A 23,693-nucleotide genomic window follows, 5' to 3' on the forward strand; every position below is an offset into this window, starting at 1 on the left:
TTTTTTTTTTTTTTGAGATGGAGTTTCACTCTTGTTGCCCAGGCTGGAGTGCAATGGCCCGATCTTGGCTCACCGCAACCTCCACCTCCCAGGTTCAAGCAATTCTCCTACCTCAGCCTCCCGAGTAGCTGGGACTACAGGAATGTGCCACCATGCCCAGCTAATTTGAACCACACCCAGCCAAGAAAATATTTTTATGTAACAAATTTACTTAATAAGATGCATTTACAGGCTGGGTACAGTGGCTCACACCTGTAATCCCAACACTTCAGGAGGTCGAGGCGGGCGGATCATTTGAGGTCAGCAGTTTGAGACCAGCCTGACCAACATGGTGAAACCCCATCTCTACTGAAAATACAAAAAATAATTAGCTGGGTGTGGTGGTGGGTGTATGATCAGGTTTCAGAAAAATTGTCTCATACCGCTCAAACCCCAAGAGCCTGTTTTTTGTTTGTGTTTGGTTTTGGTTTTGTTTTGAGACGGGGTCTTGCTCTATTGCCCAGGCTGGAGTGCAGTGCCTCTATCATTGCTCACTGCAGCCTTAAATTTCTGAGCTCAAATGATCCTCTCACCTCAGCCTACCAAAGTCCTGAATTACAAGTGTAAGCCTCCTCATCTGGCCCCAAGAGCATGTTTGACATGCTCAGCTACTCAGGAGGCTGAGGCAGGAGAATTGCTTGAACTCGGGAGGCAGAGTTTGCAGTGAGCCGAGATCGCGCCATTGCACTCCAGCCTGGGTGACAGAGGGAGACTCAAAAAAAAAAAAAAAAAAAAAAAAAAAATGGCGGGGGTATGGGCAGTTATTATACAGAATAAATAACTATGTATTATGATAGTTCAATAGTGCTTTCTTGGTAAGAATTAAAATTATATGTGGCATTATGTTTACAGATATCTACTTATATCGCATGTAGCTAAAACTGAAAGAGCAAAAAGTGCTTCTAAGCTTAGGTATCCCTTGGTTTGATATGCTTTGCTAGAAGGTAATGAATGTGAAAGCCAGATTGCTTACTGAGCACCTTGATTCTGGCTCATGGCAGCTAGCAGAGAAAGAACTGAAAAAACAAAAACAAAAACCAAACTTTTATATTACATTATCCTAAGAATTCATGAGACAGTGTGGTGGTTTTGTTGTTGCTATTGTTGTTTGTTTATTGTTTTGTGAAGAAGATTTAATCTGAAAAGGCTGGAATTTTCCAAAAGCTTGTATTTGCCCTAACACTTCCCATCCTGAAACATCTCACAAGGCTTCTAATTGCATTGCTAGGCACAGGAAGCCACATGTAATGTAAGCCTCATACTTTTTAAATGGTCAAGTTGAATTATGACTTGGAATAAAGGAATATTAGGGAATTAGCACCTTTGCCAAATAAAATACTCTATTCTGAATTTACTGACATTTCATTTATTATTCTGAATTAGAACATGGAGTAACTTGCAATTATGCCATTTCTGTTTTGCAAAAAAGTGCCATATCTCAGTTCAATCATTTTCTAATGCTTATCTGTCATATATGGGTTGAAAATTTTAAAAAGAAATTTTGTTATTCCCTTTTGGAAACCTCAAAGGTTCTAAATTACTTAAAATGGTAGAGAGTTACTTCTTCAAGTAAAAACTCTAATTGCAAACAGAACCTTGAGACTATAGTACACATGCAGTGTTTGGCAATGCATCTGGTTTTTCTGCTTTGATGAAGAAAGAAGCTCAACACGTCACTATGTGTCACGGCTGTCTATAGCATCTTGCATAAGCATTAAAGTCCCTGCCAATAGTCCTGAAAGATGTTTTACCTATAGCTGCAGATGTCATCAATTTCTCCAGATCCCAGGCTTTGACTCATTGGTGTTTAAAGAGATTTTTGTCAAGAAATAAAAGCAAAGTACATGAATAAGGTAAGGCTTTTGTTCAGCATAAGATCCTGAGGTTGCCATTTTGGAAACTGACCAGAAAAAAAAAAAAAAAATCCATGAGTCCTTTTGGCTAAGTTGCCACTGTGGGAGAGGAGATTGGGAACAGACAAATATGAACAACTTTTCCACGCCAGAGGATATTCTCCTGGCTCTGTTTAAGAGTGATGAAACATGTTGATTTCTCACAAGGTAGAAATCGACAGACTTCCGGAAACACTGCATAATACTTCTAAAGGTTAAACTAGTTTGACCTTAAAATTGGAATAGTGATTTTAACCATTTCCTTGCTGACATATGCAACATAGATGACGCAGACTTTGCAAAGATGACCAACTTTGTAGATGTGAGGAAATGATGCAACTGCATTAGCTTGAAGCGTCCTAGAGAAATCCAGTGCATCTGGACTTAAACCTATTCATTTGCGACAACATACTTTTGCCAATCTGGGCTTTCTTACATTTGTTGCTATCAAAATTGATAGACTTATCACAAATGACAAGCATATTACCATGTAAGACTATGCTGTAATTTCTTCTCAAGTCAAGTAATGGCAGCCTTCATGTTGAAATTTGCTTTGGGGAAGAATTTTAATTTTTTTCTTTTGTATTTGCTCACTGAATTTATTTTAGATTACTCCATTTACGTGAATAAACAAGAATGAGAGAAGAAAATTTTTTATAGGATTTTTTTTCTGTGTGAAGAAGTCAATTTCTAATACAATAAGATAAAGTATGTGCCAAAATTAGGGGGGATGTTTATGTGCATTTTTGTGAGAAAGTGATTCTTATCTTTGATCAGGTCAAAAGAGGTGAATGACCCTCCCCCACCAATAAACAGGTTTAAGAATTGTTCGTTTAAACATCCACTTTAGGCTGGGAACAATGACTCACACCTATAATCCCAGCACTTTGGGATGCCAAGGCTGGAGGATTGCTTGAGTCCAGGAGTTTGAGACCAGCCTGGGCAATACGGTGAGACCCCATCTCTACAAAAAATACAAAAATTAGCTGGGCTTGATGGCATGCACCTGTTGTACCGCTACCTGAGAGGTTAAGGGGATCCCTGGAGCCTGGGAGGCAGAGGCTGCCGTGAACTATTATCATGCCATTGCACTCCAGCCTGGGAGACAGATGGAGACCCTGTCTCAATAAATAAATAGCGACTTTATTTTATAGTGAATAAGCAGAGCCCCTGGAACATCAAACATTTGCCTAAGGTGACACAGCTAGTAAGTGTTAGGACTGGAATTTGAACCCAGTTATCTTATGTCTAAGACACAAGAGACATGTACTATATGTACTACTATACATGTAGCCATTACATTTCCTCAGTGGGGCATCCCATAGTGACATAAGAAAGTTATTTGGAACCAGACCAAATCAAACCAAACCAAAACAAAAAAACAACCAATAAAACAAACAACAAAATTATGCGAAAGTGAAGTCTTTTGTTCCAAACGTGTGACTATCAGATTTTCTCAACCTTGACTTCCAACCTGTCCAAACCTGCGCTGCCAGCTGCTTGGAAAATCCATCTGCCACCTACCGCATCTTGTTCCTGCTTGTTTTTCTTCTTTAATGACAGATGTCCCAGTTACAAATCCAATAGCAGATTTAAGCATCTGAAATAACCAACACCAGCCTTTACCTGGGTGTGTCTCTATTCTCAAAACCCAAACTCTGGCTTTTCCTGTCACTTTGCCATTGTCTGAAACTATAAATATAAAAAGTGTCACTTTGCCATTGTCTGAAATCTGCATATAATACTTTATACTAGAGTTTGGTGAGTTCTTGGGGCTAGATGTTGAAATAGACCCATTGCTTTAAAGACAAAAAGGTACAGGAAGCTAATTTAAAGCTTTTTTAATTTTCAGGTATAAAAAAGTCATACATTTTCACATTTAATTCAATAAAATATCTTTTCACAGCCTGAATTTGTTTTTTTGAGTTCAAGAATTTCTTTTTTTTTCTTTCTTTCTTTTTTTTTTTGAGATAGAGTCTCACTTTTGTCGCCCAGGCTGGAGTGCAATGGTGAAATCTTGGTTCACTGCAACCTCCGCCTCCCGGGTTCAAGGGATTCTCCTGCCTCAGCCTCCTGACTAGCTGAGATTACAGGCATGCACCACCATGCCCCGCTAATTTTTTTTGTAGTTTTAGTAGAGATGGGGTTTCACTATGTTGGCCGGGCTGGTTTTGAACTCCTGACCTCAGGTGATCCGCCCGCCTCAGCCTCCCAAAGTGCTGGGATTATAGGTGTGAGCCACCGTGCCCGGCCAAGAATTTCTTTTTAATTGCTGATCAAAACAACAAAACAAAGTTGAGATTTTGACTCCTGGTACTTCCTGTCTGCCATTTTGAAGATGGGGTAGGCTATTTGAATTACGTCTGCTGTTAGTATACGAACAATAAATAACAATATTAGCTATCAATATCAATATGGTGCTGTGATGCTGAGAACTATATAAGCATGGCTCTGGCCTCCTTTCAACCACTCTGCAAAGCAGAAAGTATTATCCCAATCTGCAGATGAGAAAATGGAGATCAAAGAAGTTAAGTGACTTGCTAAGTAGGAATACACGGTTATAAATGACAGAGTCAGATTTGGAACCCAGGAGTAAATATTTTTAAAAAATTCATATTAAGCCCAGCATGTGGACGAAACCTTTCTTTTCATGAATGAGTATAATTTAAAGGTAGTCTAGGAAAAACAGGTACCTACTGCTGGGAACCCCAACGGCCTTTGTTAGTTCCCAGTCCAATTTCCCCACTGTAAGCAGGAATCCTTTAGTTTGTAGCAGCAGTGGGTGAAATCAAGGTAGCTGGTTTGGGAGGATAAACTAAAATGGAAGTCCCATCTGGGAAGTTAATAGTATCCAGGGAAATGGTGGCAGAGGCAGCCATCCATGTATCTGATTTCTCACAAAAATGCACATAAACACTCCCCACCCCCAATTTTGGTAAACACTTTATCTTAATGCATTAGAAATTGACTTCCTTCATATAGAAAAAAAATCTTAGAAAAAATTTTCTTCTCTCATTTTTGTTTATTCACATAAATGGTGTAATCTGAAATCAATCCAATGTGTGCAAACACAAAAGAAAAAAATTAAAACCCTTCACTCAAAGCAGCATGTGCAGACTCCACTTGCATGAAAACACTGTGGTATCCAGCAATGGAGAAGGGGAATTAAATGATCTAAATGGTAGCTGACTGGGCAGGACCCCAGCCAAGGATGGCACTCCTTCACTCCAGTGACTCCTAGGCATGTTTTGGGAAAGACTTTGCAGGGAGATAGGGAAGGTTCACAAAACACAGGTCACAGAGTATTAGGCAGCCAACAAATAGAATAATCATGCAGACTCTATAGCAACAGGAACAAGTATTTATGATAATGATAAATGAAGAACATAATACAAATCTACCTGTATACTATTAAAACATATATGAATATGAAATAAAGGCTAAAAAGAAATATTCCAAAATGATACAAGTTACTGTGTTGGAGTTGTAAAGTTACGGGCAATTTTCTTTCATTTCTAAATTTTTTTATGATGTTGTTAATGTATGCTTTTAAAAGTGTTTACCCAAAAAAGATAAAAGGGAAGAGATAAATTAATATTTTATATTATATGAGAAAAGTAGAAAGTTCTTAATAACCTAATGACTTTTTCTTCCATTCTTCCTCTATCATCTTTTCAAAGTCTACTTAAAGCTTCTTCTCATTCCAGTTCATTCTCTGTTTTGAATAAAACTCATCAGTCCCCCTCAGGCTCAATTCCAGCATAGCTTGAGCCTGTTGTATTTTGCTAGCTTGGTGTCACTTGTGTGAACCATACAGACTTGTCTCAATCTGATTTGGAAGTACGTGACCTGCAGGAAAAAGCTGAGATATTCAGTTTGCAAAACAGCAAAAGGCATGAATCAGATACAAAAAGAAAGGCAGTGTTACTCAGGTAAGCAAATAAAAAACCTTGGATGTTGTTTTACTGTTAATAAACAATTAACATTTGAAGTAAATATGTCAAAAGCTATAGAGCGAATAGAAATAGGTTGACTTCCTTGCAAATTCTGCTTTGTGCTAAGATATTTGGTCAAACTACATATTTTGCATTCATTGAGGCCAGAGATTGCCACTTAAGGCACTGCTGCATTCTCTATAGCACTCAATGCCTGATTCCTAATTAGGCACCAGTAAGTGCTCGTTGACTTGTCTCTTAAGCAATGTAACCTGCTTTGATTTCCTACTACTTCTCCCAGCTAGAAGTCCCCCTCTTCTCCTGAGCAGCATATTCAAACTTTTATCTTAGGCTCTTAGCTCTTTTTAAGTTATGGCCAGACCTTCTTCACCCCGATAGACACTAAGCCCTTTGAGGACCGGGACACTGCCTGTGTCATGTTTCCATTATTTACAGTGCCTGGTTCATTGTAGACATGAAATATAAATTGTTTGAAGGAATTCTTGAAGGAAATGGTAGTTGAAAAGTATATATGAGGCCAGGTGCGGTGGCTCATGCCTGTAATCCCAGCACTTTGGGAGGCCAAGCCGGGGGTGGATCACTTGAGGTCAGGAGTTCGAGACCGGCCTCGCCAACATGGCAAAACCCTGTCTCTACTAAAAATACAAAAACGAACTGGGCTTGGTGGCGCACGCCTATGGTCTCAGCTACTTGGGAGGCTGAGGCAGGAGAATAGCTTGAACCCAGGAGGTGGAGGTTGCAGTGAGCTGAGATCCACCACCGCACTCCAGCCTGGGCAACACAGCAAGACTCTGTCTCAAAAAAAGAAAAAAAAGTATATATGACAGTTAGATAACTTCTAGTTTCCAATCCTAAAATTGTTTGAGTACCTCCGATAAAATAAATTTAGATTTATAGCTGTACTTGTAAATACAGGGTATAGAAAGCAGGTAAATAAGAATCTGTGGTTCATGTGCTTTGGTCCCCTTACAGGAGAATCTTTTCAGATCACAAATGACATGTATTTTGTTCACAGTAGCTATTACTGACCTTCATATTCCGAATGTTAGGTAATACTTATGATGAATAATACACTAAGAAATAAACATTGATTTTTTTTTTTTTGGCCTAAATGGGGCTGCAAATCTTCAAGCAAAAAATGTTTATTTTTCTGCTTTACTTTTTTCTAAATATTGTAGTGCATCTCCATAGAAGACAGATGACTTCTTTTGAGCATTATAAACTCTGACTTCCTAGATGCATTTTCATCAAAGTATCTTTTTCCATGACTTTTGCAGTCATGGTGTGCGGGAGTGGAAGGAAGAACACTAACGTTTATTCATTGCCTATAAAGTGCCAATTACTGGTGGGCACTTTTATATTTGGTGTCGTGTTGAATCCTCATGAAAGGCCCTATGAGATATGAACATTTTACATATGAAGAAACTGAAGCTCAGGAAGATTAACTGTCTTTCTCAATATCTTACAATTAATAGTGGAGCCAAGATCTAAACCCAGGTTCAGGTTCCTATCTTTTTTTTTTTTTTTCTAGAGATAGAATCTCATTCTGTTTTCCAGGCTGGAGTGCAGTGACACAATCATAGCTCACAGTAATCTTCAACTCCTGAGCTCAAGTGATCCTCCCGCCTCAATGTCCTGAGTAGCTGGGACTACGGGTGTAAGCCACTGCATCAGGCTAATTTTTTTTCTGTTTTAGAGACCAGGTCTTGCCATGTTACCCAGGGTAGTCTGGAAGTTCTGGCCTCAAGCGATCCTACCACCTTGGCCTTCCAAAGTGCTGGGATTACAGGCATGAACCACCACACCTGTCCCACTTTGAATTCTATATTCTGCTGCATCATGCTAAAATTTTTTAGAACATTTATGTGAAATAAAAAAGGCCTGAAATATTTTATTCCATCCTGCCTAGCAGTTGATAGAAAGTAGTAAAGGAGTAAAGCATGATGCACAGAGAGGCACTGACTACCTTATCAGTGGGTTCATTTAAAATGATGTGAATGACCCCAACATGTAAAATAACTTTTTATTTTATTTTATCTTATTTTTTATTTTTTCATTACACACGATGATTCTTCAAAAATCTTTTAAAACAGATTACATTACTAAGTGTTTTTTCTTAACACTATAAGAAAATGATCTTGTAAACAACACAAGTGGTCTTTGGAAATGTCTTTGCATTTGCAGAAGACATCAGCACTTCTGATGCCTTCCAATCAAACTAGAATTTGAGGATAAGTAATTGTTACGAGCTCAAGAAAACAATTTTAATTGTGACTTATCTAATGACTTTGAGTATCAGGGTGCTCAAAGAAATAGGATAGCCTACCTAATGGCAATTTTCTCCCTGCCTAGAAGGAAAGCACCTTTAATTGCACAGATGATCTACAGTTCAGACTAGGAATATAAAAAGAGGAAAATTTACATTAAATAAACACATGAGATGAAACAATATCTCAAACTTTTCAGATTATTTCCACATTGAGGAAGTAGAGGGAGAAGGGAACTGACATTTATTGCATATTACAGTCTGCTTTAACAGGATATCCTGGATTTACCAGGTCAATATTTTACATAGAGTTAAGTAGGTTTCAGGCATGCCTCACTAACTGTTGTCCACTGCTACACTCTTGCACTACAGAGATAAAATGTCAAGAAAAATATTTTGGCTGGGCACGCAGTGGCTCACGCCTGTAATTCCAGACTTTGGGAGGCCGAGGCAGGCAGATCACGAGGTCAAGAGATCGAGACCATCCTGGCCAACGTGGTGAAACCCCCTCTCTACTAAAAACACAAAAATTAGCTGGGTGTGGTGGCAAGTGCCTGTTAATCCCAGCTACTTGGGAGGCTGAGGAAGGAGAATCACTTGAACCCCGGAGGTGGAGGTTGTGGTGAGCCAAGATCATGCTGCTATACTCCAGCCTGGTGACAGAGCAAGACTCCATCTCAAAAAAAAGAAAAAAAAAGTATTTTTAAAGTATATTTATAGCTTATATTAACCTCTTCTTTGACCCTGAGTCTAGAAACCAACTATGGGTTAAGTGATGTGACTTCTATATAGATATACTTACAGAAAGCCCACATTTTTAACACTGTGTTTTGAAAAATTCAGGCTTGTACAGACAGGTCAGATAATACAGTGGTTTCAAATGGCCATTAAACAGCACAGTGTTTTGGATCCCATTCTCTTTCTGTTTTTAACCGAAAGATTAACATGCAATAAACTGCACATCTTTAAAGTGTCCAGTTTGATAAGTGTACACCCATAAGGCCATCACCACAATCATTTTAAAAAGAGAACACATTTGTCATCCCTCACAAGTGTCATGCGCCTTGGTAATCCTTCCCTCCTTCAGACACAGGCAATCACTGATCTGCTTTTTGTCACTATATTTTGCATTTTCTATAGTTTTATAACAATGTAACCATACAGTGTGTGCTCTTTATTTGGTCTGACTTCTTTCACTCAGCATAATTATTTTGGGATTCATCCATGTTGTTGGATGTATCAGTAATTCATTCCTTTTTATTGCTGAGTAGTATCCTATAGTATCAATTTGTTTATCCCTTCACTTGTCCCTTTTTTTGGTTTGCCCTCCTATACTTGTCAAAATTTATAGTTTCTCTGATTTTCTTTTTTTCTTTTTTTTTTTTTTCGAGACGGAGTCTCGCTTTGTCTCCCATGGTGGAGTGCAGTGGCGCGATCTCAGCTCACTGCAACCTCTGCCTCCCAGGTTCAAGCAATTCTCCTGCTCAGGCTCCCAAATAGCTGGGATTACAGGCGCCCACCACCATGCCAGGCTAATTTTTGTATTTTTAGTAGAGACAGGGTTTCACCATACTGGCCAGGCTGGTTTCGAACTGCTGACCTCAGATGATCTGCCCATCTCAGCCTCTCAAAGTGCTGGGATTATAGGCATGAGCCACTATGCCCAGCCCTCTCTGATTTTCAATTTCTGATTATGCCCTTGGCATTTACCCAGGTATAGTGGACACCAGTGGTTTCTGACTGTCCTGCATTCCACCCCACACCTGTTACTTCTGCTAGAAGCACCCTCCAATCCTTTGGACAACTGCGTCTTCCCCATTCCATGTAGTCTGGTGGTACCCTTCTGATTGGTATGACCCAGGCCAATCAGAGTCTTTCCTTGGAATTTTCTAAATGGACCTCCTTCCCCTTGGATTAGGAACTGTGAGGGCGTGATCTCAGAGCTGTCAGTGAACTTATAAAGAATGAGGTTCGCATAGAGACAGAAGCCCAGATGAGAGACAATCCTCCTGAATCTGGCTGGTGATAAAGCCCACTCATCCCTGGCTTTCTGCATTTTAATTAAGTGGGTGCCCCGCATCCACCACCCTAGTTACAGTAAGAGCACCTGTTTTTTGTTTTGGGAGAACCTCCCTTCCCATACACTCAGCACATGTGATTCAGCTGAGGCAGACTCCACCCTGTCTTTGGGGTTAAGCGTATGTCCAGGCCCTAGCCAATCACTTATCTGCCTTGGCCACAGTAACAGTCAGTGATTTAAGCTGAGCTAAGTAAAGCTAATATTTGTGCTACTAAGAATGTTACTCCCTTTTTCCTGTGAGACTTGAACCTAGAAGCTTGGAGCTATAAATATTACAGACATCTTTTGACCTAATGGGTGGAGAGCCAAGGCCACGAAAAGCAGAACTGAAAGGAGAGAAACCAGGTCCTGATGACAACGGGACAGCTGTTGGCTAAGATGACCTTAAAGTCTGCGCCATCCCTAGTCTTTTTTTTTTTTTTTTTCTTGAGACAGTCTTGCTCTGTCACCCATGCTGGAGTACAGTGGCGTGATCTCAGCTCACTGCAACCTCCACCTCCCGGGTTCAAGCAATTCTCCTGTCTCAGCCTCCCGAGTAGCTGGGACTACTGGCGCCTGCCACCACGCCTGGCTAATGTTTGTATTTTTAGTAGAGACGGGGTTTCACCATATTGGTCAGGCTGGTCTCGAACTCCTGACCTCAGGTGATCCACCCACCTTGGCTTCCCAAGATGCTGGGAATTATAGGCGTGAGCCACCATACCCAGCCCCTAGTCTTTTCAATCACACAACAACAAAATCCCTTTTCTGTATTGTTTGAGTTGTTATTCATATCACTTACAACAGAAAAACTTGAGATACAGCGCATTACATTCATTATCTTATTTAATCCCTACAACCTGGCAAGTAAACTGTTAACCCAGTTTTACATATGGAGAAACTTTTAGTTAAGTAATTTAGCAAAATCTCCTGGTGACAAAATTAGGACTCCCATCCAATCCAACTGATTGCAAAACTATGCAATGTTGCTTCAGGGCTAGAACCCTGACCTGCTTAATTTATGCTTTTCTACTCTTTCTTTCGTTTACATGAAGTTTAACACTAACAACATCTGCAGCTTTCTTATTGCTGAAATAAAACTTGTATAAGACTTAATTCTCCCTTTTCCCTGCTTCTTACCTTTTTTGTCTTCTTTCCCCTCTTCCTCATTTTTTATTTTTCCATTTTTCCAATATCTATATTCCAAATATTTGTTCTAGTCTTCTTCACAGATCATATCAATTCTAGGATGGTCCTGGGAGTCATGTAAGCTTGGGCAAGGCAAAGTTAGCTTACTGAAATTTGTACTTCTGAACTAACACTAGAAGACTACAAATCAGTCCTATTAGCTTACCTAAAAGCACATCACTGGGCCAGATTTCAAAGATGACAAACCATCCCTCCCTTCTCCCATTAAAAGGATGAAAAGGGCTGGGCACAGTGGCTCACACCTGTAATCCCAGCACTTTGGGAGGCCGAGGCAGGGGGATCACCTGAGGTCAGGAGTTTGAGACCAGCCTGACCAACATGGAGAAACCCCCGTCTCTACTAAAAATACAAAAATTAGCCGGGCATGGTGGTGGGCACCTGTAATCTCAGCTACTCGGGAGGCTGAGGCAGGAGAATCTCTTGAACCCAGGGTTGTAGTGAGCCAAGATCGCGCCATTGCATTCCAGCCTGGGCAACAAAAGCAAAATTCCATCTCAAAAAAAGGAAAAAAAAAAAGGACGAAAAGGCCAGGTGCGATGGCTCATGCCTGTAATCCCAGCAGATTGGGTGGCCAAGACGGGCGATCACCTGAGGTCTGGAGTTCGAGAGCAGCCTGACCAACATGGAGAAACCCCATCTTTACTAAAAATACAAAATTAGCCGGGGTATGGTGATGCATGCCTGTAATCCCAGCTACTTGAGAGGCTGAGGCAGGAGAATTGCTTGAACTTGGGAGGCAGAGGTTGCGGTGAGCCGAGATTGCACCATTGCCCTTCAGCCTGGGCAACAAGAGTGAAACTCTGTCTCAAAAAAAAAAAAAAAAAAAAAAAAAGGATGAAAAAAGGCCAGGTGAGGGGGCTCACGCCTGTAATCCCAGCACTTTGGGATGCAGAGGTGGGCGGATCATTTGAGGTCAGAAGTTTGAGACCAGCCTGGTCAACATGGTGAAATCCTGCCTCTACCAAAAATTAGCTGTGCGTGGTGGTAGTCACCTGTAATCCCAGCTACTTGGGAGGCTGATGCAGGAGAATCACTGGAACCCAGGTGGCAGAGCTTGCAGTGAGCTGAGATCACGCCACTGCTCTCCAACCTGGGTGACAGAGGGAGACTCAGTCTCAAAAAAAAAAAAAAAAAAAGATGAAAAGATGAAAAAAGATAATGATAATTCCCACAAGCCCCTGGGGAAATGGCCAATTGCCACATTCTTCTTCTCAACCTGCTTAAGAAGGGAGAATCTATACTGCCCCAGTTCCCACTTTCCAACTTTTTTTTTTGTTTGAAGCAAGACATTTGTTAAAGCTTAAAGATGACTTCATCACACCTGTAATCCCAGCACTTTGGGAGGCTGAGGCAGGTGGATCACTAGAGGTCAGGAGTTTGAGACCAGCCTGGCCAACATGGTGAAACCCCATCTCTATTAAAATACAAAAATTAGCCAGGCGTGGTGGCGGGCACCTGTAGTCCCAGCTACTCTTGAGGCTGAGGCAGGAGAATTGCTTGAACCTGGAAGGTGAAGGTTGCAGTGAGTTGAGACTGTGCCACTGCACTCCAGCCTGGGTAAGAGAGCGAGACTCCATCTCAAAATCTCAGAACAAAACAAAAACAAGAACAAAACAAAAACAAGAACAAAAAACGATGGCTTCATGTTATGCTTCATTTTTTTCAAAAAGCTCAAATAAACTTTAAATGTATTGTATTTGATTAAGACCCACATCTGGTTTTTCTCAGAGGCAGAATATCAATCTAGTTAAGAGGTATTAATATTACATTTAAAAAAGAAAGGAAGAAAAAACTAGTTAATCCCATCTTAATCTCATAATAGAGACGTGTATGCAGTCTTACTGGAAGCCTGGAAACTAACTCTCCCTAAGCATTTTGTCAGCAACTAGAGAAAACTTTCATTTTAAAATAAAATGTTTGAAAATTATGTCCTCCTTAACTGCCAAGATTCAGTTTGGTTCCTGGATTCATTTCCCTTGTAAGGACACATGACGTCACTCTGCTGAAAGCTTTTTATAATGCTCCCTGGATGAGACCAAATGTCTCAGATGTTATTCATCCTCTAGGGTTAAATCTGGTACACCAAATTTGAAATTTTACATGTAAATAGGGAAGAAATTTCCCTCCCCAATTTGTAACTTGTAAATCTATGGAGGTATTCTGATAATCTCAAATAGATCTGCTCTGTAAAATCTCTACCGTTAAGCTTTAAGTGACAGGATACAACTGTATCATTATGCAATGGTATATAGTTGTTTTGCAGGTGTTGGGATGGTACAAAATATTAAAAATAAATGTTAAGGCCTGGCTAGATGTTTCATTTTTGAAGCAGGTTTTAAAAAGCCTTTGACGAAACTCCTTTCGTGCCTACAGCTTCATTTTTGCCAAATGTAAAATTATTTTGCTATTGGGGGAAAATTGTTGATTGCTGTCCTTAGCTTAATTTGCTTTACTCTTCTTGCAAAACAAACAAACAAACATACAGACTTCCTATATGACTCAGCCTAGTAAAATAGGGAATGAACCCAGACAAAAAGTGCTTTTTCTATTTGGTCGGTTATCTAATTTCTTTGAGAATTTTTAAGGAATATGAAATAATAATTAGAAATAGTCCAGAAATTCAGACATATAGAAAATTGTTTTGTAAATAAAGCTACGTATTGATGTTGTATAGAGCAGTGGTTCTCAAACTTTATTGTTCAGCAGAATCTTAGAAAATCTTGGTCAACAGTTTGCTGGGCCCCACCCTAGAGTTTCTGATTCAGTTGGTCTGGAGTGGGAACTGAGAATTTGCATTTCTAAGAAATTCCCAGGTAACACTGCTGAGAACCACTGATGTAGAGCAATTGAAAACCAGCTTAAGTGTTTCTTGTTTGTATCTTATCTGAAAGTTTCATATTTGTTTTCCAGACAGTGTCATTTTCAGAATGTGAATCCCAGCAAAGATTTTCTGGACTTACCACCTTTAACTCTCTTTGTCCAAAGTTCAATGACCTTCAAAATTTTCTCCCCTCAATATTTTTATATATGTCACGTGATATAGCTATTCTATGGTGAAAACATTTTGGGATATACTTGTTTCACTGGAAAGAAAACTATTTTTCAATCTCAGAACTTCTAAGAGCCTTAAATATGTAAATGTATATTGTGAATTTCCAAAAGGGAGATAAAGTATGTGGCATTCCTCAAGTGGATTTGATCTTGGAATTCTTCCTCAATCTTTCTCCTCCACTAAGCACTATGGAATATCTATTAATTACAGTTAGGGAAATATTCTAAGTAAATAATTTTATAATTTAACATAGTTTTACAAGGTAAAAAAAAAAAGCCTATATTACAACCTACGGAAAAAACTACTAACAGGCTCACAATATTACATATAATTTTTTTTTTTTTCAGACGGAGTCTTGCTCTGTCACCCAAGCTGGAGTGCAGTGGTGTGATCTCAGCTCACTACAACCTCCACTTCCTGGGTTCAAGCGATTCTCCTGCCTCAGCCTCCTGGGTAGCTAGGATTACAGGCTCCTGCCACCCCGCCTGGGTAATTTTTGTATTTTTAGTAGAGACAGGGTTTTGTTATTTTAGCCAACCTGGTCTCGAACTCATGAGCTCAAGTGATCCACCTGCCTCAATCTCCCAAAGTGCTGGGATTACAGGTGTGAGCTATGGCGCCTGGCCAAATTTTAAATCAGTTTAGAAAAGTAATTAAATAGGCCAGGGGGCTGGGTGCTGTGGCTCACCCAGCACTTTGGTTCACTAGAGCTCATGAGTTCGAGACCAGCCTGGCCAACATGTCCAAACCCCACCTCTACTAAAAATACAAAAATTAGCCGGGCGTGGTGATGGGCACCTGTAATCTCAGCTACTCAGGAGGCTGAGGCAGGAGAATTGCTTGAACCCGGGAGATGGAGATTGCAGTGAGCCGAGATAGTGCCACTGCACTCCAGCCTGGGTGACAGAGCAAGACTCCCTCTAAAAATAAATAAATAAATAAATAAATAAATAAATAAATAAATAGGCCAGGGGTGGTGGCTCCTGTTTGTAATCTCAGCACTTTGGTAGGCTGAGGTTGGAGGATTGTTTGATGTCAGGAGTTTAATACCAGCCTGGGCTATCAGCATAGTGAGACTCCATCTCATTTAAATAAATAAATAAATAAATAAATAAAAATAAAAAGTAATGAAATAAATATTGTGCAATCTGTAATTTTTTTTTTCATTGAAAGAACAAATCCTCCAGGGGCGGTGGCTCACGCCTGTAATCCCAGCATTTTGGGAGGCCGAGGAGGGTGAATCATCTGAGGTCAGGAGATTGAGACCAGCCTGGCCAACACAGGTGAAACCCTGTCTCTACTAAAAATGCAAAAAATTAGCCGGGCGTGGTGGCAGATGCCTGTAATCCCAGCTACTTGGGAGCCTGAGGCAGGACAATCGCTTGAACCTGGGAGGTGGATGTTGCAGTCATCCGAGACCACGCAACTGCACTCCAGCCTGGGCAACAAGAGCAAAATTCTGTCTTAAAAAAAAAAACAAAAAAAACAGAAACAACAAACCAATCAATCAAATAATCACCTAAGTTTTCATTATGAATTCGTCTTTTTTTTTTTTTTTTTTGAGACGGTGTCTTACTCTGTCACCCAGGTTGGCGTGCAGTGGCACAATCTCAGCTCACTGCAAACTCCGCTTCCCAGGCTTAATGGATCCTCCCACTTCAGCCTCCCAGTTACGAATTCTTTGTTATGCTAATGAAGACGTAGAAAGAGGAGAGGTGCTTTGGATGAGACAGAATAATCTTTTTATTTCTCATGGAGTAATTTTAATCTAATGGTATGAAGGTATAAGTATTAGTGCTGAAACTCAGAATGCCATTTCATAGACTCCCTTTTTTGGTGATTTTTTGATATTTACTAAAGTACTAATTTAGATGAGGCAAGTATATGAAAACCCTTGCATATAAATAGGCCTTGTATAAATATCAGTGTTTCTCTTTAACTTAAAAAGAACTCTGAAAATGATGCTATGTCTTGCTATATTATAAAGTTCCAAGTTTGGCTTGGACAAATCTAAAAATCCTCATTAACAGTGCTTTTAAACAAAGCGCACTTGTTCTAACGGAAAGCTTGTTATGTATATTTGCATTCTTGGTTGGTAAACAAGTGTTAAATACGTGTAGAGCATAATTGTTGCTAATTTACGGGTCCTGGTAATTTTAGAGGCATGGGAAAAGCCTGATTGACACGTACGATCGTTGGATATAACTGTAGATGCATTTAACTTTGCCAAACAAAATAAGAGAAAGATGTCAGCATACAGCATTTTTAAGGGGGAAAGGATTCATCCCTAAATCCAAAAAGATAATTCTCCGAAGTTCTTAACACATAATGTGATTTGAAACTTCAATGCAGCTTCTACTTCCGGGTGTTAACATGGGAACAAAAATTTATCTCACTTCACAGGACTTTTATGTGGTTTTTTTTTCTTGTTTATGTTGTCTACATCCGGTCCCTACTCTCTTCTTTCAATCCTCTCATTATCTCCCTCTAGGGGTTTAAGTTTAACTTTATGCTTTTATCCTTATTAGTGGAAAAAAGTGGGTCAGTATTACTTTAGTTTGTCTTCACTGCCACTCTGCTGTTCATTCCTGAACTAGCTTTTAGCCTCTGGGAAAGGAGAAAGTACAAACAGTTGCAGAAACTGGGCCAACCTCTCGCGGCCCGCCTCCCCCAAGAAAACAAAACCTAACCTGTGCAACAGTAGTCCTTTCTGTTTTCATAGCACCTTGTATTTCTCCGCTCATAACGTTCAGATTTTTATGACAGTTATTGATCATCTTTCATTCCAGCTAGACTCTCCGTCCTTAGAGGACTCAGCATATTGCCTGGCACATGATAATATATACAAAACACTGTACTGTAGTTTAAATGAATAGATGCTGTGTGTGTGAGACTGCGGCACTAGTACCCACGTACCCACACACAACAACGGAGAAAAGTTGCAGCCATCAACATCTTTCAGTGTGGGGCCTTTGACATGGACTCTCTCGAAAGCCAGTGGAGAACTGTGGCATGGACACCTTGTACAATAATTACTTGTATAACTGAAGCACGAGTTTTGGTTTGGCAGCGGGAAGTTGAGGGGCAGGGGGATGTTGGAGGGGTTGAATTATTCACATAATTTCTCCCACAGTCGCTGCAGACAGGCACTCATTCCGGTGGGGTCCCCTGGCCCCCTCCGCCGCTCCCCCCACGCGCGCACTTCGGAGCGGGGAGTTTCCCGGGGACACCCGCCCCGCCCTGCAGGCCCCACCCCCGGCCGCCGGCCCCGCCTCCGCCTCCGCCGCCGCCGGCAGGGGTCGCGCTGCCCCCGGCGAGCCGCTCAGGCGGGGGTGGGGTAAGTTCCCGCGGCCGGTCGCTTTTCTCCGCCGCCGCTGGTTGGATCGTTTCAATAAAAGTCTTTTTTCTCTTGCGCTCGCTCTCCTCCGGGGAACAGGCGGAGGCGTCAATCCGCAGCCGCCGAGTGTGAAAGCGACGCACACGCAAGGAGCGAACGCGGCCGCCCGCAGTCTCCTGAGCTCCCCGCGGGCCGCCGCAGAGCCGCGGAGAAGAAGGAGCCAGCGCCCGGCCAGACCGTCTCAGCCCGCCGTCGGCGCCCGCCCCGCTCGCGCCCGGCTACTCCGAGGGGATTAGTGGGCCGTCCGCGCGGCTTGTCGGCGCGGGAGCCATGTTGACCGAGGGACTTGGCAACGCGTGAAACACCCGCGGCCCCTCCCGAGGCTCCGGACCCGCGGCGAGAGCCGGAAGGCGGCTGTGGCGGCGGAGGCCTGCGCTCGGAGGCGCCTCACGTCTGCCGGCCGCTGAGACCCGGACCTGCATCCGGTCGCCGCGGGCGTCCGCGGAGCAGCTTCCCGCAGCGCCTCTCTTCGCCTCGCTTCGGGACCCGCGGTCCCCGCTCTTGCTGGTGAGTTGGCGGCTGGCGTCCGCGCCTCGCTTTCCCCCGGTGTCGGGTCGGCCGCGGGGCCGGGAGGCTGCGTGGGACAGAGGCGGGGGCGGGGGCTACTGGGGGCGCGGGTGGCTCAGGCCCGGTCGGGAAGTTGAGCGAGGAGGCGCGGCGCGGGGGGCTAGCGTGCGCCTGTCACCTCTGCGGTCCAGCGAGGACCCTGGGTCGCCCGGGGATTTCCGGGGCTCGGGTGGGGTGTGAGTGTCTGCGAGTTGCCTCCCAGGAGGCGCCGACAGATATAGACGCCGCCGCCTCCGGTGCTCGCTGCCGCTTTGGTCTGCGGGGGAGGCCGGTCTCCCCGCGAGGCGGAGGAGGGGAAAGAGGCAGAAAGTCCCCCGAGACACAAAGGTCCCCTCGGCGGGGGTGGAGCTGGAGGCGCGGGCGACGCTGCCCGGGAGGGGAAGGAAGGGGCGCGGGTCCGCGGTAGGTGGGCGAGGAGGCGGCGGTCGCGGCGCCTGCAGCTCCTTGGAGACGCCGGGGCTGTGCGCGGGTGGGGAGCGCGGAGGAGGAGGAGGAGGAGCCCGCGCGTGGGGAGCGGGCAGAGACAAAGATCAGGGCAGCCTCCTGCTGGCGGGTCACACCCCGGAGTGTTGGTCAAGAGCGGAGGTAGAGGGAATGTGGGAAACCCAGCAAACCGATGGGGAGGGGAAAATGGGGGGAGGAGGGTGCCTTGTGCTGTCGTCTCCGTCGCAGTTGCTTTTCTCAGCATTTTTGTGCCCGATGCTATGCCCGATGCTTTTGCTCCCCAACTCAGCTGGATAGCTCCAGATTCCCTCCCTCCTGTCACCCCCACACTGCCACATTGACTCTCCTGTGGTTTTCCCCTCATTCTCCCCCTACTTTTCGCCCACTCCTTTTCGGGTAAGCGGTATTTTGCGTTCAGCTTGGGGAACGTTTGTTAATGACAGGATGCCTGAGCTTGTTCTGACCCTGAACTGCCTTGAACTCCTCTCTCTTCCTCCCACCCTTTCCTTTTCTGGGATCTATAATGTCACATGGCCGTTAACAATTAGCTTTTCTTTTGCAAAAGTGGCAAAAAGCATTTAGCTGAAATCTGTGGCTCTCGCCTCCTTTATATGAATATGTCCACCAAAGACACCTCGTTGGTCATGTTCTATCACCTCTTCGTCAAATTGACATCAGGTCCTAACAGGTCACTTTAAAGATACAGAAGAGGCAAATTTTGTTTTGAGACTTGGCCGTTCCTAGGGTCAGCAAAGTGTATTCCTGGCAGCCAGACCTTCAGTCACTTATCAGGAAATGCTTGACCTAAAGACAGACAATTCTTCCCCTAAACTTTGCTGTTTCTTTTTTGAGTCTTTGTTGAAAGATTTCTTTTAAAAGGCGTTTGTGTGAGAAGATCACGGTAACAAATCTGGCTTATTCTGTTTTAGACTTACTTTCTTAACTCTTGGGCAGAAGAAAATAAATGAGATTTGAAGACCTTTGATACCTTGAGTAGACAGAGCTTCCGTTGAAACTAGAAATAAGACGAAACTAAATTTTAAGGGGAAAAAATTTGCTAGTGGTAATATAATTGGTTTTGTTTCTTTTTTTATGAGTCTGAGGAGTTGACATTAAATGTTGGGATGTTGCTTTGTTAATGAAGTTATTTCAGTTTTTGCAACTCTTAACATCTGCATGCTTCCATAAACAGTGGGTTGGAACAAAAGAAAATGTGACTGAGGGATATTCCTTAAATTCTTTTTTATGTTATGAGAGAGAATATTGGAATATAAGGAATGTTACTTTATCTGGTAAACCATCCCATAGGCCAGAAGCACTAACAGTTTGAATGGTTGGCTTAAAAAAAAAACGGGAGTCTTTGAATTTAAGCTTATGTAAAATTACTATGCAGATATAGGTTATTATTTATTTTTACAGTGAAAATAAAACATTATTGAAGTATAAATGGAAAGAAAATAAAAGCAAAGCCTGTTTTAATGTAGAGACATTAAGTACGAACAGTCATAGCGTGCTGCTCACTGCCATTAAAGGGTTGACATATAAACATTGTGGAAGAGATTTCAGTTTCAGGACTAGTGTCTGAATTATGGGACTCCCTACCCCCCCAGCACTTAAAACATTTTAGAGACTTTTGTGAAACTAACAGGTCATATAATTAATAATTGTTGTTTTATGTACATTTATTGAAAGGCCATATTTGAGGATACACTGATTTTTTTTCCTGCATATTTATCAGTATCGAATTAGAAAATTGAACCTTCAGTGTTACTAGATGGAAATCTACCAAAAAGTAGCAAGGTTTCCGAATGGTGGGATTTATTGGTGATTAAACATTTTTTTTCCTGTATTTTACAAGTTTCACGTTACATTTACAATGAGAAAAAAATGTAAACGTAGAATTAAAGTTTTGTTAATATCGTAATTTGCCTATTGCTGTGCTAAAAGAAGCTTCTATAAAATGTATCATTCTCATCCTTAGATTCAGGCCCGAAAGTAACTTTCAGCGTTAGGTATTTGAAATAACGCAGCCTGTCATATGTACTCTGGTTACCAGAATGAAAAAACAAAAAGAGATACATATATAGTAAGGAAACATGAAATTGGAGGAATTGATCCCTATGTGTATTGTAGCTTCGTATACCAGTAGTCTCTCATAAGTGATTGTTTTCATTTAAAAAAAAAAAGAAAATTTAAATTTTATTTGCCCTGTAGCACAGGATAGCTGTGTTGACTAAGCGCAGATTTTAACGTGTATGTTTGTTGATACATTTAGTTTTCAGATACTAGTTCAGTCCTACAATTATGGTGGAACTAGATGACATATAAAATCATTTTGTTTGCTTTGTCGAGGCTTGTTTTTTTCCTTATTTTCAGCAATATTTTCCTTCTTTCCTTTCACTGAAAAACAATGCAACTATTTTATTTTGAACAATGGAAGCTGTAATGGCAACTGGGGTAGCTATTCAAAAGTGGAGATGACGATGTCCCTTAATATTATAAGTTATCTGTGAACACAAAAATTTTTACCCTATGATTTTCTTTGTTATTGCCTACTAATGCTGAATATTTATAAGACATTACATTTTGAATCTTTATTGATGTTTCCTAGTCTTTAGAAAATTTTACCGTCATGGGCTGGCATTCTTTTACATGGCATCTAGATTTCCAGAATGTTCTTTGTATTTTTTGTTTGTTTTATTTGTTTTAGACTTTGAGGATGGATACTTTATTGCTATATTGTAAAAATTATATTCTTTAGGGAATTTTACCTATTTAAAAAATTGTCTCAGTTTTCATACATGGGAAGGATGAATAGTTTTAGGTTCTTTTGCATTTTGAATGGATAATTTTTGCCTAAACTTTAAAATAGGAAATCGGCATTTAAAGTATATTTCATAAAGTGATAATGGCATTTTGCATTTTAAATGCAGAAGATAAACAATAGGTTTATGGTATTTAAAAATGTGCTTTATATAGCATTTTTGAAGTAAAAAATGCCTGTAATAGCGAACCTAGTGTAGTTCACTAGCATTCAATCTACAATGTTGGCAGTTTCTTTGAACTGTTGGGGAGAGGACCAGTTAGACTGGCTTTTAAGAATTTTTATTGTCATCAGTGGATTCTTTGTCATTATTTTGCTTTCAGTATAGTTAGTTGGTGGTTACTTTTGATATCTGCAAAATATTGACCTGGCAAGAGGAATTGCCAAGGGCCAGAGAAGTGTATTGAATATACCTGAGTGTAGTTTATTGTTCCTAGTCTGTCTGCCTCTCCCTGTTAGCCAACATGGAAAATCAATAGACATCTACCAGTAAATCTAATAAATAATGTTACCGTGTTCTGCAGTAACCTGCAATACTGAATACTGTTTGAGGATGTAGATTTACAGATCTATGGCATATCGGGATGAGGTGAAAATTATCTTGCTCTCCAAAGTCTCCTTTTGAAAATATTTTTGATATCACCTTATTTTACTTGGGCTACTATAACAAAATACCATATGTTGAGGTGGCTTAAAACAGAGATATTTTCTCTCAGGTCTGGGGCTGGAAGTCTGAAATCAGGGAAGCACCTGCCCTCTCAGCTCTCTTCTTCCTGGGCACTTTTAAGGCCTTTCCTCCCTGCCTGCAGGTGAAGTGGGAGGGAGATAGGAGGAGGGAGAGGTGAGGATGTCTTTTTCTTTTCTACTTAAAAGGGCACAAATCCCGTCATGAGAGGGTCTCACTCTTAGGACCTAATCTAAACCTAATTACTTCCCAAAAGCCCACCTCTAATAGCCATCACACTGGGAGGTTCGGACTTCAACATGTGAATTTTGGGGGTACACAGATCTTCAGTCCATAACATAAACCTTGTGAAAGAAATTAATGTTAATTAATTACCATCTCTACTAGGCACTATGCTAAGTATTATTTTGTGAAATCTTCACAATAAGCACTTCATATAGGTATTCTGCCTGTTTCAAATGAAGAAACAGACCTTAGGTTAAGTCATTGTTTCCAGGGACCGACCTCTGTGGTAACATTGACATTCCAGTTTAGGCATTCAAATCACTACTCTACACTGTCTCCATGAGGATGAGAAGTTAAAAAGTCAGTGTTACTGTCTGCACTCTATAAACAGTGAGTGAGAAATTAGAAAAGTCATCAAAAGAAGATTTAAAGTACATCGAACTGGTTTTACTACATTAAAAGATTGTAGTATATAAAATATGTAAGGTAGAACAGGTTGCTCATAATGATTTAAAAATCAAGATGCTAAAAAGATTTAAAACATTTATATGGGTCGGGCCTGGTGGCTCATGCCTGTAATCCCAGCGCTTTGAGAGGCCGAGGCGGGCGGATCATGAGGTCAAGAGTTCCAGACCAGCCTGGCCAACATGGTGAAACCCCGTCTCTACTAAGAATACAAAAATTAGCTGGGCGCGGTGGTGCATGCCTGTAATCCCAGCTACTCGGGAGGCTGAGGCAGGAGAATTGCTTGAACCTGGGAGGCGGAGGTTGCAGTGCGCCGAGATCGCACCATTGCACTCTAGCCTGGCGACAGAGCAAGACTCTGTCTCGGGGGAAAAAAATTACAGATTTTTTGAATAAATAATAAATAAAAATAAAATAATAAATAAATAAGTGTTTTTTGTCTACTTTTTTTTTTTTTTTTGAGACGGGGTCTCTCAGTTGGCCCAGGCTGGAGTGCAGTGTTGCAGTTGCGTGATCTCAAGCTATTCTCGTGCCTCAGCCTCCGGAGTAGCTGGGACCACAGGTGGTGTGAGCTACCACGTCCAGCTAATTTTTGTATTTATAGTAGAGATGG

General features: G+C 41.5%; 1 protein-coding gene across 1 annotated transcript in view; it reads left to right on the forward strand.

The window, feature by feature from the left end:
* The first annotated feature begins 17,758 nt into the window (after positions 1-17,758).
* The window catches only part of CDK17 (cyclin dependent kinase 17), a 115,818-nt gene continuing 109,883 nt past the window's right edge, over positions 17,759-23,693 (forward strand). Inside the window, exon 1 of the mRNA XM_030819794.1 lies at positions 17,759-18,377. The gene's annotated coding sequence lies outside the window, so the exon portion shown is untranslated. The remainder of the gene's footprint in view (positions 18,378-23,693) is intronic.

This window comes from Nomascus leucogenys, chromosome 10 (genome assembly GCF_006542625.1).
Source record: "Nomascus leucogenys isolate Asia chromosome 10, Asia_NLE_v1, whole genome shotgun sequence".
NCBI lineage: Eukaryota > Metazoa > Chordata > Mammalia > Primates > Hylobatidae > Nomascus > Nomascus leucogenys.